This window comes from Nannobrachium achirus, assembly GCF_963921795.1.
Source record: "Nannobrachium achirus genome assembly, chromosome: 12".
NCBI lineage: Eukaryota > Metazoa > Chordata > Actinopteri > Myctophiformes > Myctophidae > Nannobrachium > Nannobrachium achirus.
Genome location: NC_137832.1, coordinates 63644100 through 63657469, shown reverse-complemented (window position 1 = coordinate 63657469; position 13370 = coordinate 63644100). Strand labels below are relative to the sequence as shown.

General features: G+C 43.0%; 1 protein-coding gene across 1 annotated transcript in view; it reads right to left on the bottom strand.

The window, feature by feature from the left end:
* Positions 1 to 6150, bottom strand: part of zmiz2 (zinc finger, MIZ-type containing 2) — a 42375-nt gene extending 36225 nt beyond the window's left edge. The window contains exon 1 of the mRNA XM_080739645.1: positions 6029 to 6150. The gene's annotated coding sequence lies outside the window, so the exon portion shown is untranslated. The remainder of the gene's footprint in view (positions 1 to 6028) is intronic.
* Between the last annotated feature and the right edge of the window lie 7220 nt (positions 6151 to 13370).

The following is a 13370-nucleotide window of genomic DNA, read 5'->3' as shown; positions in this document are numbered from 1 at the left end:
GTGTGCAAATCTTTGAATATATGTATTTTCAAAGTGAACGTTTGTAACTCAAATTTTGCTTCTGGGTGGTCCCTGGAACTAAATATTTTGAGATGGGGGTCTGTGGCCATATAAATATCATTTTGGGGGTCCCTCACATGAAAAGGTTTGAGAACCACTGACATAGTAGTCTCTCAAGAACAGACTAACTGAGCTCCGGTTAAGTGAAAAGGACCTTTTCTTTGACGATGGCTGGCCAGATTGCTGACATAGAAACATAGGGTTTTGAAAAGATCTTAGAAGGATTCAAAAGACACGGGTCAAATCAGGTCAAAATTCAAATTTTCACGATTTTTCAAAAATAGCAAATCTACAAGCTCGCAGCGCGGCACTCGGTGCTGCGCTGTAAGCTTGTATATATGCTATTTTTCAACAGTTAAAGCATAAAATAATGATACACAATAATGTGTACCCGTTCTAAATGGGTTGTTAACGGAATAGGCATAGTCTAGAACAGTGGTTCTAAACCTCTGTGTTTTATATCTTTAGAAGTATCTTTATTTGACAGCAACTGAGCGGGTTAGAGAACTTTAGCAGGCCCTTCTTAATTGGGGGGGGGAAAACAGTCTTCTTTATGAAAACAGTGGTGAAAAAGCAACACACTGACTGGGGCAATATTCCTCCTAACCCTGGCTAGAATGGGTGTAATTTTATATATTAGTGAATGTTAAAAAGGGGCTTTAATGGCTTCTCGTCTCCCCTCGTACTGAAGAAAGTTATGGCAGGAAGTGCATGAGGAAGTATTCACAAAAGGGAAAAAAAACTTCCGTTCTTTGTTCGGATTAATCTAGCTCAGTTTCTCTCCCCCTCTCTCTCTTTCGCACGCACGCACGCGCGCGCGCGCCCAATGCCGCCACAAAACACAAATTAAATGGTTAATCACGTTAATTCGTTTCGTGACAAATACGATGTCACGACGGCGATTGATAATTCAGGGTCAGTTTCACCTCGCTGGCAGGGGAAGTGAAAGAATCAAACCACACACCTGTCTGTTGACATGGCAACCAGAGAGAACTCATATCACACAGTCTGATTCACCAGAGAGAGAGAGAGAGAGAGAGAGAGAGAGAGAGAGAGAGAGAGAGAGAGAGAGAGAGAGAGAGAGAGAGAGAGACGTCAATTGGGTATGGCAGGGGTATGCAGCTGCCATACCCAGGGGGGAAAATAAAAGTTACTTTTAAATATAAATCCATGTCTATCTGCGCAGTAAAATAACTACAAATGCAAAATTTAACAAAATGGTCACTTTAACAAGGTATTATAATTATATTCTCCACACTTGTATTCTCCCCATCTTGACAAAATGGTATATTCCCAGGTTCCGCAGGTCAGCTGCACAGGTGCAATGCATTATTGTTAATTGTGGCACGTTTACTAACATGCCAAGTTTAGCTGCACTTCAACCATTCCAGGCTGCCATATCCAGCCCAAGAAACCATAGAAACCTGTGTAAAAAAACTGACAAAACTCAGGTTTTTTTAAGACGTTGTGAAAATAGCCAATCTGCCTCGCAGCGCGAGGCGTTGTGAGCATGTAGATCTGCTATTTTGTAATGTAATTCCTCTTTTCCATGAGGACTCCCATCTTACCCTAGCTTTTGCTGAACTGACGCCACTGAGGGAGAGCGAGGGTATGATGAGAGGAGGAGGTTGAAAAGGAGAGAGCGAGGTAAGAGAGAGAGGTGGGAGAGAGAGAGAGAGAGAGAGAGAGAGAGAGAGAGAGAGAATGTGTAAAGAATGCAGGGATGTTGTTTGTTGTGGAGCAGATGGAGTTTTAGAGTCCTTCATTAAACCCATTAAGACCTGAGGACGATTCCTTCTTCTAAATCAGCAGTTCTCAAACTTTTTTGCGCCAACAAGGACCCTCAAAATGATATGTATTTGGCCGGACAGACCCTGCGAAAAGGTTTTGTGCAGGGGGTCCCTCTCTGGCAGTCCCTGCACAAAACCAGAAGAGAAGATTTGATTTAAAGTAATTCTGTCTCTGCCCAGTAATTGCAATTATAGAAAGTCATGGGTGATTTAACGAATTGGCCCCCAAAAGAATAAAGTCTCACAATCTGGCACACCATTGAATTGAGACTTTCTAAGAAAGAAATACTATGATTCGAAAGACTTTCCTTACAAATGCATTTTGTGATTTCCTTAGAAGATATTTCTAGTTTAGTCAGTGTGCCAATGGACCAATCCCCAATCACATACACACCCATTGTAACAGTTACAATGGGTGTGTATGTGATTGGGGATTGGTCCATTGCTCCCCACATATTTCTGTGTTGTCACTACTGTTGCATCCTACTGACTCACCTGCCAGTGAGGAGCCCCCACCGGGAGGACGTAGACGCAGAACCTTCGTCCTGCTCCCCCCACCCAACACTCCCTGCTGACAGAGATGTCCTAACCCAGTGGTTCTCAACCTTTTCAGGCCGCGACCCCCAAAATAATCATATTTTAATTGGGGACTCCCCCACCATGACGAGCACTAAGAGTTGAGGTATTACATTTTGTATAACACAGTTCTATGGTGAAAATAGCCGATCTACACGCTCACAACGCGAGTCGCTGTGATCAAGTAGATCGGCTATTTTCACCAATTTCTGCCTCTAATATTTGACCAATGTTTAATTTGTCATTTTAGAGGTACTAAAAAGTCCCGACCCACAGGTTGAGAACCACTGTCCTCATCAGCCCGTAGGAGTACGTACAGTCAGTGACAGTAACCCTCCCAGGGTGACCGTATCACCCTCCCAGGGTGACAGCATCACCCTCCCAGGGTGACAGTATCACCCTCCCAGGGTGACAGTATCACCCTCCCCAAGTCCCCACCCGCCTTCTGAACACGGGTCATTGTAGGCTAGATGCACGGTGGATTGGAACACACAACCTCCGCAGTGGTGAAAAACGGGGCAAAAAAAGATACGAAATTAAGATATTTCCAAGATCTTTTGGGGAAATAAGGAGGTTGGTGCAATACAACCAGCCACTGACTTTGAGTACGAGTTGAGTTCTCCACCCCAGTTCCCTCCACAGCTCTGTAAGATAATAGGCTATTTAAGCTTCGTACGGCGACGGCAGATGACAACGGAAACCGGAAATGATCAGCGCTCTATAGATCAACCTGCCGCCGTAGCAGCCGTCTGTACTACGCCAGAAGGTCCCTTTCCACGTTGCGCCTACAACGCCTGCTGTATAGACACGTCGGCATGGTTACACCCCGCCATTCCGAAACACCGCCATTCCGAACATTGACTTCTAACCCTAACCCTAACCCTAACCCTTACCCTAACCCTAACTAACCCTAACCCTACCCCTAACCCTAACCCTAACTAACCCTAACCCTACCCCTAACCCTAACCCTAACCCTAACCCTAACCCTGTTTCGGAATGGCGGTGTTTCGGAATGGCGGTCTGACACCGTCGGCATGGGAACCAAAGCGTCCAGTGAAAGAGGTGGGACCCCGTCGCCGACGGCTCTTTGCTTAACAATTTAGACCGCAACGGCGATTGCGTCATAGCAGCCGTTGTCCCGCCTCACGTTGCCGTAGTAGAAACGCTCCCCTTAAATTCTCCAATGTTGTGCTAAGGGATGGGACACATTGATGAGGGAGAACGGTTACGGGCACTACATTTCCACACGCACTCCAGGAGGCCACATTTTTTCATATGCACACAGTCTCTCACCGGTAGTATACTGTAAACGCCATCACTCAAATGGCCGACAGAGTTCACAGTATGCGAATAGTTACTACAAATAAATAATAATTTGCAAATGCATTTAGTAACTTATATTAACTTTGTGAAAGGTCATGTCTCACCTAGACACAGATCTAACACGAATTTTGACCCGATTGTCAAGATTTCATTTATCACCCAAGCAAGCTCCATCAGCTCAATCAGATGGGTAAAAACATCAGCACTTGTGCAGGAAACAGGGTTCAAATCCGGGTTTGAAGAGAAAGTAACTATAATACAATGTATTACAGACCTAGGCTGTGAAATTACTGCAACTCTGTGAAAATGTCAGGGGGAGGGCAGTTTAAAAGTCACAATATAGTAGTGGCTGCACTACACAGAGAGCCTATGTGAACCAAATGATTTCACTGTGTTCTGTGTACCTTTAGTACCACATGCTGTTATTGCTATCACTGCTGCTACCACTACAAGCACCAACTACCACTGTCTGTCTGTCCACATGTGGTAGCTGATAAAACACTCCTTTAGTTCAGTGTTTCTCAACCACTGTGCCTGGGGACCTTTGCTGTGCCCCTGAGAAGGGTCAAGTGTGCCCCTTGAAACTGCTTGAAAGCCAGTATTGTATTTATCATTTTAAAAATGATTTAAACTAGTGAAAACAGCCGAGCTACAAGCACATAACGCCTCGCACCGCGAGGCGTTGTGTGCTTGTAGATCTGCTGTTTTCACTACTGTTTTCACTACTGTTGTGCCTTGTATGATGAAGCAGGGCTTTACTTTGTGAAGAAACATACACATTTGAAACTTGGAGATACAAGGTTTCTGCCCGACAGTATTATGTTGGTGTGCCCATGGATTCTTGGGACATGAAAAGCGTGCCCATGCAGAAAAAAAAAAAGGTTGAGAAACACTGCTTTAGTTTAAAGTGGCATCACAAAAACTGAAGCAGCATCATCAAGCTGTGGTGGCTGAACAGGATGATTTGGTCCTGAAGAAGCAGTTTATTGCCGATAATGTGCAACTTGGCAATTAAAGTAGAGTTAACCTGCGATTGCACTTTTAGCATTATTCATTTAATGCACATTTATTTTAATTGTATTATTAATATTATTGTTATTTCTCGTAAAATGCATTTTGTTCTTTACGCAAAGCACTTTGAATTGTCTCTGTTCATCATATAATATGACACACTGTATGTCTTTATTTTTAAATTGTTTTCCCCCTTTTTCCTGACTATATATATCTACTGCATAGTAAGTACTGTGTTCTATCCGTCTGTCATTCAAAGTTATATGAGATACTTCAATGGTTTCCTATGGAAATAAGCTTAGTCTTTTCTAGGATCTCCTTTTGGTAGACCTTGTACCAGTGAACTGTACCGTCATGAAACTGTACTTTTTCCTATGCAAACTGACAATAAAGTCTTCAATCAAAAAGACACACTCGTACACTAATGTCTTGCCTTGTTATTACCACCATTACTGTGTGTGTGTGTGTGTGTGTGTGTGTGTGTGTGTGTGTGTGTGTGTGTGTGTGTGTGTGTGTGTGTGTGTGTGTGTGTGTGTGTGTGTGTTGTTACTACTAAGCTAACAGTTACCTGCAACACACCACTGTTTACAATGGCAGCAGCAGCTAGCCTAGCCTAGCCTAGCATGCCACTGCTTCCTGCTAATTAGCACCAACTTGCTAACGAAGCGGTTTAAGGTTTAAAAAATAAACCCAAACGCCGCCGAACAAAGCGTGAGTTCAGCGGCGTCGAGTCTAAAAAACTCACAATTTCCACCCAAAACCAGTAAATAAATACAAAAACTAACGTGGGAACAAGAAAACCAGCTCGTTAATATTAGCTCACTACGCTAGCATGTTAGCCTCCTAGCCCTGGGATGAGAAAGAAACCCACCAAGGATGCGTCGGTGATGTCACCCACGGTGCGGAAGTGTGGAGCAGCGTGTTCAGGTTTCACTGCAGAGCCATTTTCTGGAATTCAACGCCACAGCGCGACGTCACCGGCGGATCCTTGACGTGTTTATCATCCTGGGCGGCCTAGCATTAGCATTTAGCCTAGCCGTGGGACTGTATGTGTGTGTGTAATGTATGTAGTATGTGTGTGACAATGGAGGCTAGGCTAGCCGTTAGCCACCAGCGCCAATAATACGCACAAGAATGCATTCACACAGCGAGGCTTCGGTCGCTTCTTTCAAGCCTTCCCCGTTAAAAACCGTTAAAACCCCAACGGACGTATCTTTTCATTAAACCCCGATAATAATCGATAAATCCGATATTCTGTTCGATCTTACCTTCTTCACTTCTTCCTCTGCTGCGTCCCCAACGACCAACAGTACAGTAACACAGAAGAAGCTGCTCCTCTCCGGACCATTAATCACCGCGTTATCGATTAAATCCTTATTGATCAGTTATTGTTACACCACAAAACCAGGATGAGATTGTCCAACAACAACAACATGTCCCAGTAGTAATAATGTCCTCCTCCTGCCATGGAGAGCGACATGCGTTGAAGCCCCCGAGGAGGAAAAAAACTGGATTTTCTTCTCGCTTTGCCCCCGCTGGCCAAGCAGCCTCAGCCCAGCTAGCAGCTAGCAGCACCTCTATGAGGTCCTCCTGTTGGACTGCTATTATCCTTCACAAGATCTTCTTCTCGTCCATCCCCTGCTCTCAGTGCAGGCTTTAACGAACAATCAAACCGACTACCGACTGATGCATTTAGGCCATTTTAACTCCTTTCTTTTCCTCCTTTTGCATTGCACACTGGAGAATTACAGTTGCAGTAGCTCTGTAGGACTGGATCTCTCTCTCTCTAGTCTCACCCTCCCTCCCTGCTGCCTGGTAGGGAGAGACAGAGGAGGAGGAGGGGGGTGGGGGGCGATCAGAGAGGGGGGGGGGGGGGGGGGGGGTAGCCAGAGAGAGTGACCCATCCAGCACAAGAGAATTCCTTAGAGATCTCAAGAAACCATGAGCAAATAATAAGAGTCTCTGTCTGTCTGTCTGTCTGTCTGTCTGTCTGTCTGTCTGTCTGTCTGAATCATCACCTCATTGTGTATTATTCACCAAAATCAACTAAATTGGAATTGGAAGTTGATGAATTGAATATATCCCTCCTCTGCCTGCACATAACCGTGATGCATGAAAACTGTTACACTCTTTTCACCTGTACATATTGTGTTCCGATTGTATTGTATTGTATTGTATTGTATTGTATTGTACTAGAAGTTTGCGGCCCGAAATCTAGAGTTCAGGCCGCTGCGCGGCCCTCACCGCTATGTTGCGGCAGTGTGGTGTGTGTAATGGCCAAATATGTTTTTTTTTAGAAAAAATAGTTTTTTGAGAAAAAATAGTTTTTTGAGAAAAAAAAAGTTTTTTGAGGAAAAAAAGTTTTTGAGAAAAAAAATTTTTTTGAGAAAAAAACATTTTGAGAAAAAAAAATTTTGAGAAAAAAAAAATTTGGAAAAAAAAAATGGTGATGCGATGACGTGGTGTATACGGATGTTACTGCGATTGAGGTGAAAGAGAATTTTTGTGTGTGTGTGTGTGTGTGTTTGTGTGTGTGTGTGTGTGTGTTCTGGCTACGCCCCCCTCGGTTGAAATTGGATCCGCCGGTCCCATAGCTGGGAATACAAGCCAATGGACGGCGGTCACCGGTCACCATGGCAACGGGGGGCCAATGATAGAGTTAGGGCGGTATTCCGTGAGTTCTACCGACCTACTACCGACCTACATCTGATCTAGCTATGAGTTGAGGTGGATGTGAAGTGGGCGTGAATGGGCTTGGAAGTGGGATGCGGCTCTTAGAGGAATGTAAGTATAGATTGTATTGTATTGTATTGTATTGTATTGTATTGTGTATTCTGCTTTGGCAATGCAAACATATGTTTTCTCATGCCAATAAAGCCCTTTGAATTGAAATTGAATTGAATATAGGACCACTGAACTGGGTACCCCCCCCACACACACACACACACACACACCTCACCCTGACTAGCACTAATATTGTGAAAATAGCTGTATGGATCAGCTATTTTCACATTGTGTGCCTCTTTCTAATATTATTTGACAAGTTAGCCAATGTTTGGGGAATTTCTATTGTAGCCTATAGTTTGTTGATTACTTTTAATGCAGTAATGGTCTTTTTCCTTTATTTCTTTCTTGTTTGGGGGCATTAAAAAGGTCTTTAAATTGTCACTTTATTGTCATCTGGGGACCCCCACAAATTGTGGGGTCCCGTCCCGACCCACAGGTTGAGCAGTGGTTCTGCTCTGCTGGAGCAAAGTCCCATCAGAGACACAGGGTTAGACATATCATTTATAATGTCTCCTGTTGGAGTGTTCCACGTGTCTGTGTGTTTTTGGTGAGGATCTGCCAGTGCGTGCCAGGCTGCCTCCCTGGCACATCGCTGCTGTAATTTATTCATGATGATGGGATCACAATCACATCAAGGAGTTGGTCTGCCAGCGGCACCAGAGCACCATTAGCCTGACATTAAGACACAATGGCATAATTAATAGTATATAACTAGCCTATATATAATAACATTTGTAATAATAACAAAACAGTCTCATTGTAAAATATTATCAAGGATCTTTATATTAGAGAATTATGACATAAGGGGTAAGACAATCATTACAATGAACACCTATCTGCAATAATTAGTCAATCACCTTTCAATTAATTGAAGCCAATCACAACAAAGAACATAATTATTTTACTACCTTACCTGGCAACACCAAGATGTATCGATATACAGATGACTAATATTTATTTATAGGTCAATAAAACGTGTCCACAGTGAATGTGAGGACAAGAAACTATAGTGAAGAGCTCTGTGTGTGTGTGTGTGTGTGTGTGTGTGTGTGTGTGTGTGTGTGTGTGTGTGTGTGTGTGTGTGTGTGTGTGTGTGTGTGTGTGTGTGTGTGTGTGTGTGTAGAGTTGGCAAGGGGTCAAATAATAATACAAAAAAGAATCTCCCTTATCTCCTGGGTGAAGTATAGCAATGTGCAAACACAGCTGCATTTGTGAGCAGTTCTGACAGGAAAAGAATGTCCAATGGAATATAGCCACAGATTTGAAAATAAATCAATCATCTGTGTAATCCATATCTGCACCATGCTCATCTTTAACTATAGTGTAGCCTACATACAAACAGAGAAGACACCTTTAAATACTCACAGAAAACAAAAAGTGTTGCTATTATTATTTGAAGTTATCTTTACTTTACTGACGTGTTTTCAGCTCTGCACACAATTCTCTGTTCTAGTCGGCCTATAGTCGGTACTATGTAGATTTATAGGTTTTGTTTGTATTTCAAACTTGCTTGTGGAAATGTAAGACATACTGTATGTTTCCCAAGTCAATAATGTCGTCATTGAATTGAATTAATTGAGATCAATACAAAACAAACAATTCATCTACATATTTATTTACACATGGTACCCGTGTAGTGCCAGAGGTAAGACATAAAGGTACGTGAACATAGCAGCAAATATAGTGTACATCAGGGTTCCCCAATTAGTTTTCCCCAAGGGCCGAATTATGTCTAGGGTACCAAGCCGAGGGCCACAACATTGCAGGGGGCGACGGTGGCGTTCCCACTACTCCAGCGACAGTTTTCGTCGTTGTTGGGTGAAAATCTTGTATGTCCAAAACCGTTCGTTTTGAATTTATCATTTTAAAAATGATTTAAACTAGTGAAAACAGCCGATCTACAAGCACACAACGTCTCGCGGTGCGAGGCGTTGTGTGCTTGTAGATCTGCTGTTTTCACTACTTTTGTGCGACGGCCTTGTATGATTTGCGAAAGAACGTACAAATTTGGAGATACGAGATTTCCACCCAACAACGACGATATACTAGTGTTGTTGCTGCTCTTATACCACCATTATTACTGGGGTTGGTGGGGGCCAGACAGTAGCCCCCCGCGGGCCGCAAATGGCCCGCGTGCCGCCTATTTGGGAACCCTGGTGTACATGATGTGATGTGGAATGGGTGAGAGAGAGAGACAGAGACAGATACTTAGAGCCAGACAGACAGAGACAGAGAGAGAGACAGAGACAGATACTTAGAGCCAGACAGACAGAGAGAGAGAGAGACAGACAGACAGACAGACAGACAGACAGACAGACAGACAGATACTTAGAGTCAGACAGAGATATAGAGTAGCAGTATTTGGCAGGCTGATAGTCAGACAGAGATATAGAGTAGCAGTATTTGGCAGGCTGTGTTTATTCTGTTCTACTGCCAACTGGTCTGGAGCTCCTTAATATCCAGCCCACACAATACACACTCCCTCCCTCCCTCTCTCTCTCTCTACACGCTACACAATATTGACCATAGGTCCCTCGCCCTCTCTCTCCTTAGCCAACCTTTATGTCCCAACCCCTTCTCTCCCCCTCTCTCTGCTACGCACGCCTGCTCAACACAACCTTTTGTGTCTCTCTCTCTCTGTCACACACACGCGCGCGCACACGCACGCAGACACTCACTCTCTCCAAATTGAACATTGAGATATTGCAGTTCTGAAGGAATGTATCATTTCCACGAATACAAATGGCATCTAAAGTAATAGTAAAATGCAATTGTACATATACACATACAGTAGCATATCGTTGTACTGTATGTGTATTTTATTAAAATGTTAAACCCAGTATATTAAAATAATATAACAATATCGCTGGAAATACCCCATATCTGGGGTGAACATGTAACCAAATGTAACATAATATTAATAATTATGACATGAAAATGTACCACAATTTAACATAATAATTACATAATGTGATTAGAAAACAGTACGTTATCGTAATTTGCAACTACGGCCCGCACCTTGGCCTAGCGGTCCGGACACTTAGGCTCTAATGCAGCCTGACAGTGCAACGTGGGTTTGAGTCTCGTCCCCGACGACCTTTGCTGTCTCTCACCGTCTCCCTCTTTCCCGTCCACCTTCACTTAAAAAATAACTATCAATAAAAATAACTATCAATAAAAATAACTACCAATAAAGGCAAAAACAAATGAAAAAGAAAACGCGACTACATAATCTGTCTTTGACCACATAAAGACAAGAATCTGATATTTTCTGTTGAACCTTTCCCCACAATAACAGAAAACAGAAAAGACACTAATATAGATCCCTGAGGGACTCCAGTCAACCACATAGGGTTAAGGTGGTTAAAATGTAACAACATCATTTGTCCTGTAACAATTAGGGATGGGACGATATGAACATTTCATATCACGATTGTTGTGACCAAAGAAATCACGATTTACGATATCATCACGATAATCAAAATCCATTATCCCGGGGCGGAACATTTGCCAAAAAATAGCTGATCTACAAGCTCACAACGCGTCGCGTTGCGACGCGTTGTGAGCTTGTAGATCGGCTATTTTTTGACAAAGACATTTGATAGAGAGTGAACAAAAAGACTGTATCAAGTACGTATATTATAAGTACCTTTTACCAATTATAGAGGGTTTAAGTGGTACCGGATATATGCAGCTTGGCAAATAAAAGGTGAATTGATCCCAGAGCATGACGGAGGACGATATCACGATTAATTAAATCTCCACGATACGATTATCGTGAGTGTTTTTTATCACGATAAAATCGCGTATCGTCCCATCCCTAGTAACAATATAACCTGACCCTAAAAACGTATAACAAACATAGTCTGTCCTGATGTATGTAACAAATGTAACAATAAGTGAAAATAATGTCACTATAATATGATACATTGTATAACTGTATCGTGAACTGCAGTACAATATGTCATGTAATGTTACTGCTGCTGCACATACATTACTGCTCTGTGTGTGTGTGTGTGTGTGTGTGTGTGTGTGTGTGGGAGCGAGCACGTGCGTGCATGTATGTAGACAGTCTGCAGCCTGAAGAGCTGCTGTGATCTGCAGATCCTTGTTGCCATGACGACGAAGCTTGCACACACACACACACACACACACACACACACACACACACACACACACACAGTAGCAGACATGCTCTGCTGCTACAATAGCCCCCGCCCCTTCACCTGCTGCAGTCATCAACACACACACACACGCACGCACGCACACGCGCGCGCACACACGCACACACACACACACACACACACACACACACACACACACACACAAGGTCTGCTAGATGTCAAACTGAATTTCTATCTGAGAGAAAGGGAGGGAGGGGGGGAGAGAGAGTCATTAATCATCTGCGTAGATTCCTGCTCTGTTTGCACCATACTGATCTCAGTGCAGACCTATACTGTTACTGTACATACTGTACATACATACACACACAGTACATATCTGTAAATGTATTGTACTGGAAAAAAAAAAGCATACATTTGTGTTTGTATTTTACTGTAAATCTTTACCTACCATATTCGATTGCAGTGTTGCACAGCTCTGTTTACATGTTTCTTTATTCTAGCAGGCCTATGGCTTTAACTGTATGTACAGGTAGACCTACATTTGTTTTGTTTTTATTTCACTTTTGCTTTGGCAATGTAAATATACTGTAGACCTACGTGTATGTTTCTCATGCCTTTGGACTGAATTGAATTGAATTGAATTGAGAAGGGGTAGAGTCAGTTCAAGGGAGAGAGAGACAGAAAGGGAGGGAAGGAGAAAGAGAGGGGGAAAGGAGGGAGAAAGGCAGGGAGAAAGAGTGAAAGAGAGAGAGAGAGAGAGAGAGAGAGAGAGAGAGAGAGAGAGAGATCAAAGTGAAAGCTGCTGCAGTATGTGGTGGAACAAGTTCCTTTCCAACAGTTCCTTTTAACAAAGACAGAAGGGGAGGGGGGTCAAGAACTGAGAGAGAAAGGAAAGGAGAGGAAAGGAGAGGAAAGGAAAGGAAAGGAAAGGAAAGGAAAGGAAAGGAAAGGAAAGGAAAGGAAAGGAAAGGAAAGGAAAGGAGAGGGAGGAGGGATAGGGATAAGGAGACACAGGCTTGGAGCAAGAGAGACGGATAGAACTGTACAAAACTAACAGAAAGATAAATATTACCAGACATACATTTCATTTATTTCAATACACACATTTCACAGATATGGTTCATTACAAAGAGGACAGTCAGGAGGTAGAGTGGCCCTGTTCCATTCCTGGCTCCCCCTGGCTATAGATACTGTCCATGATCATTACAAATACATTTAACGTCATAATGTAGTTCAATATTCTATTTATTATATAAACGAGTCCTATATGCACACTCACAGTATATGAGGGATTGAATGTAGGAGTCTCAGAAGTAATGTTAGTTCAGTGTTTCTCATCCACTGTGCCTGGGGACCTTTGGTGTGCCCCTGAGAAGGGTCAAGTGTGCCCCTTGAAACTGCTTGAAAGCCAGTATTGTATTTATCATTGTAAAAATGATTTAAACTAGTGAAAAAAGCCTATCTACAAGCATGCGGTGCGAGGCGTTGCATGTGTGCTTGTAGATCTGCTGTTTTCACTGTTGTGCGACAGCCTTGTATGATGAAGCAGGGCTTTACTTTGCGAAGAAACGTAGAAATTTGAAACTTGGAGATACAAGGTTTCTTCCCGACAGTGAGGATATTTACACCCCCGTATTATGTTGGTGTGACCATGGATTCTTGGGACATGAAAAGTGTGCCCATGCAGAAAAAAGGTTGA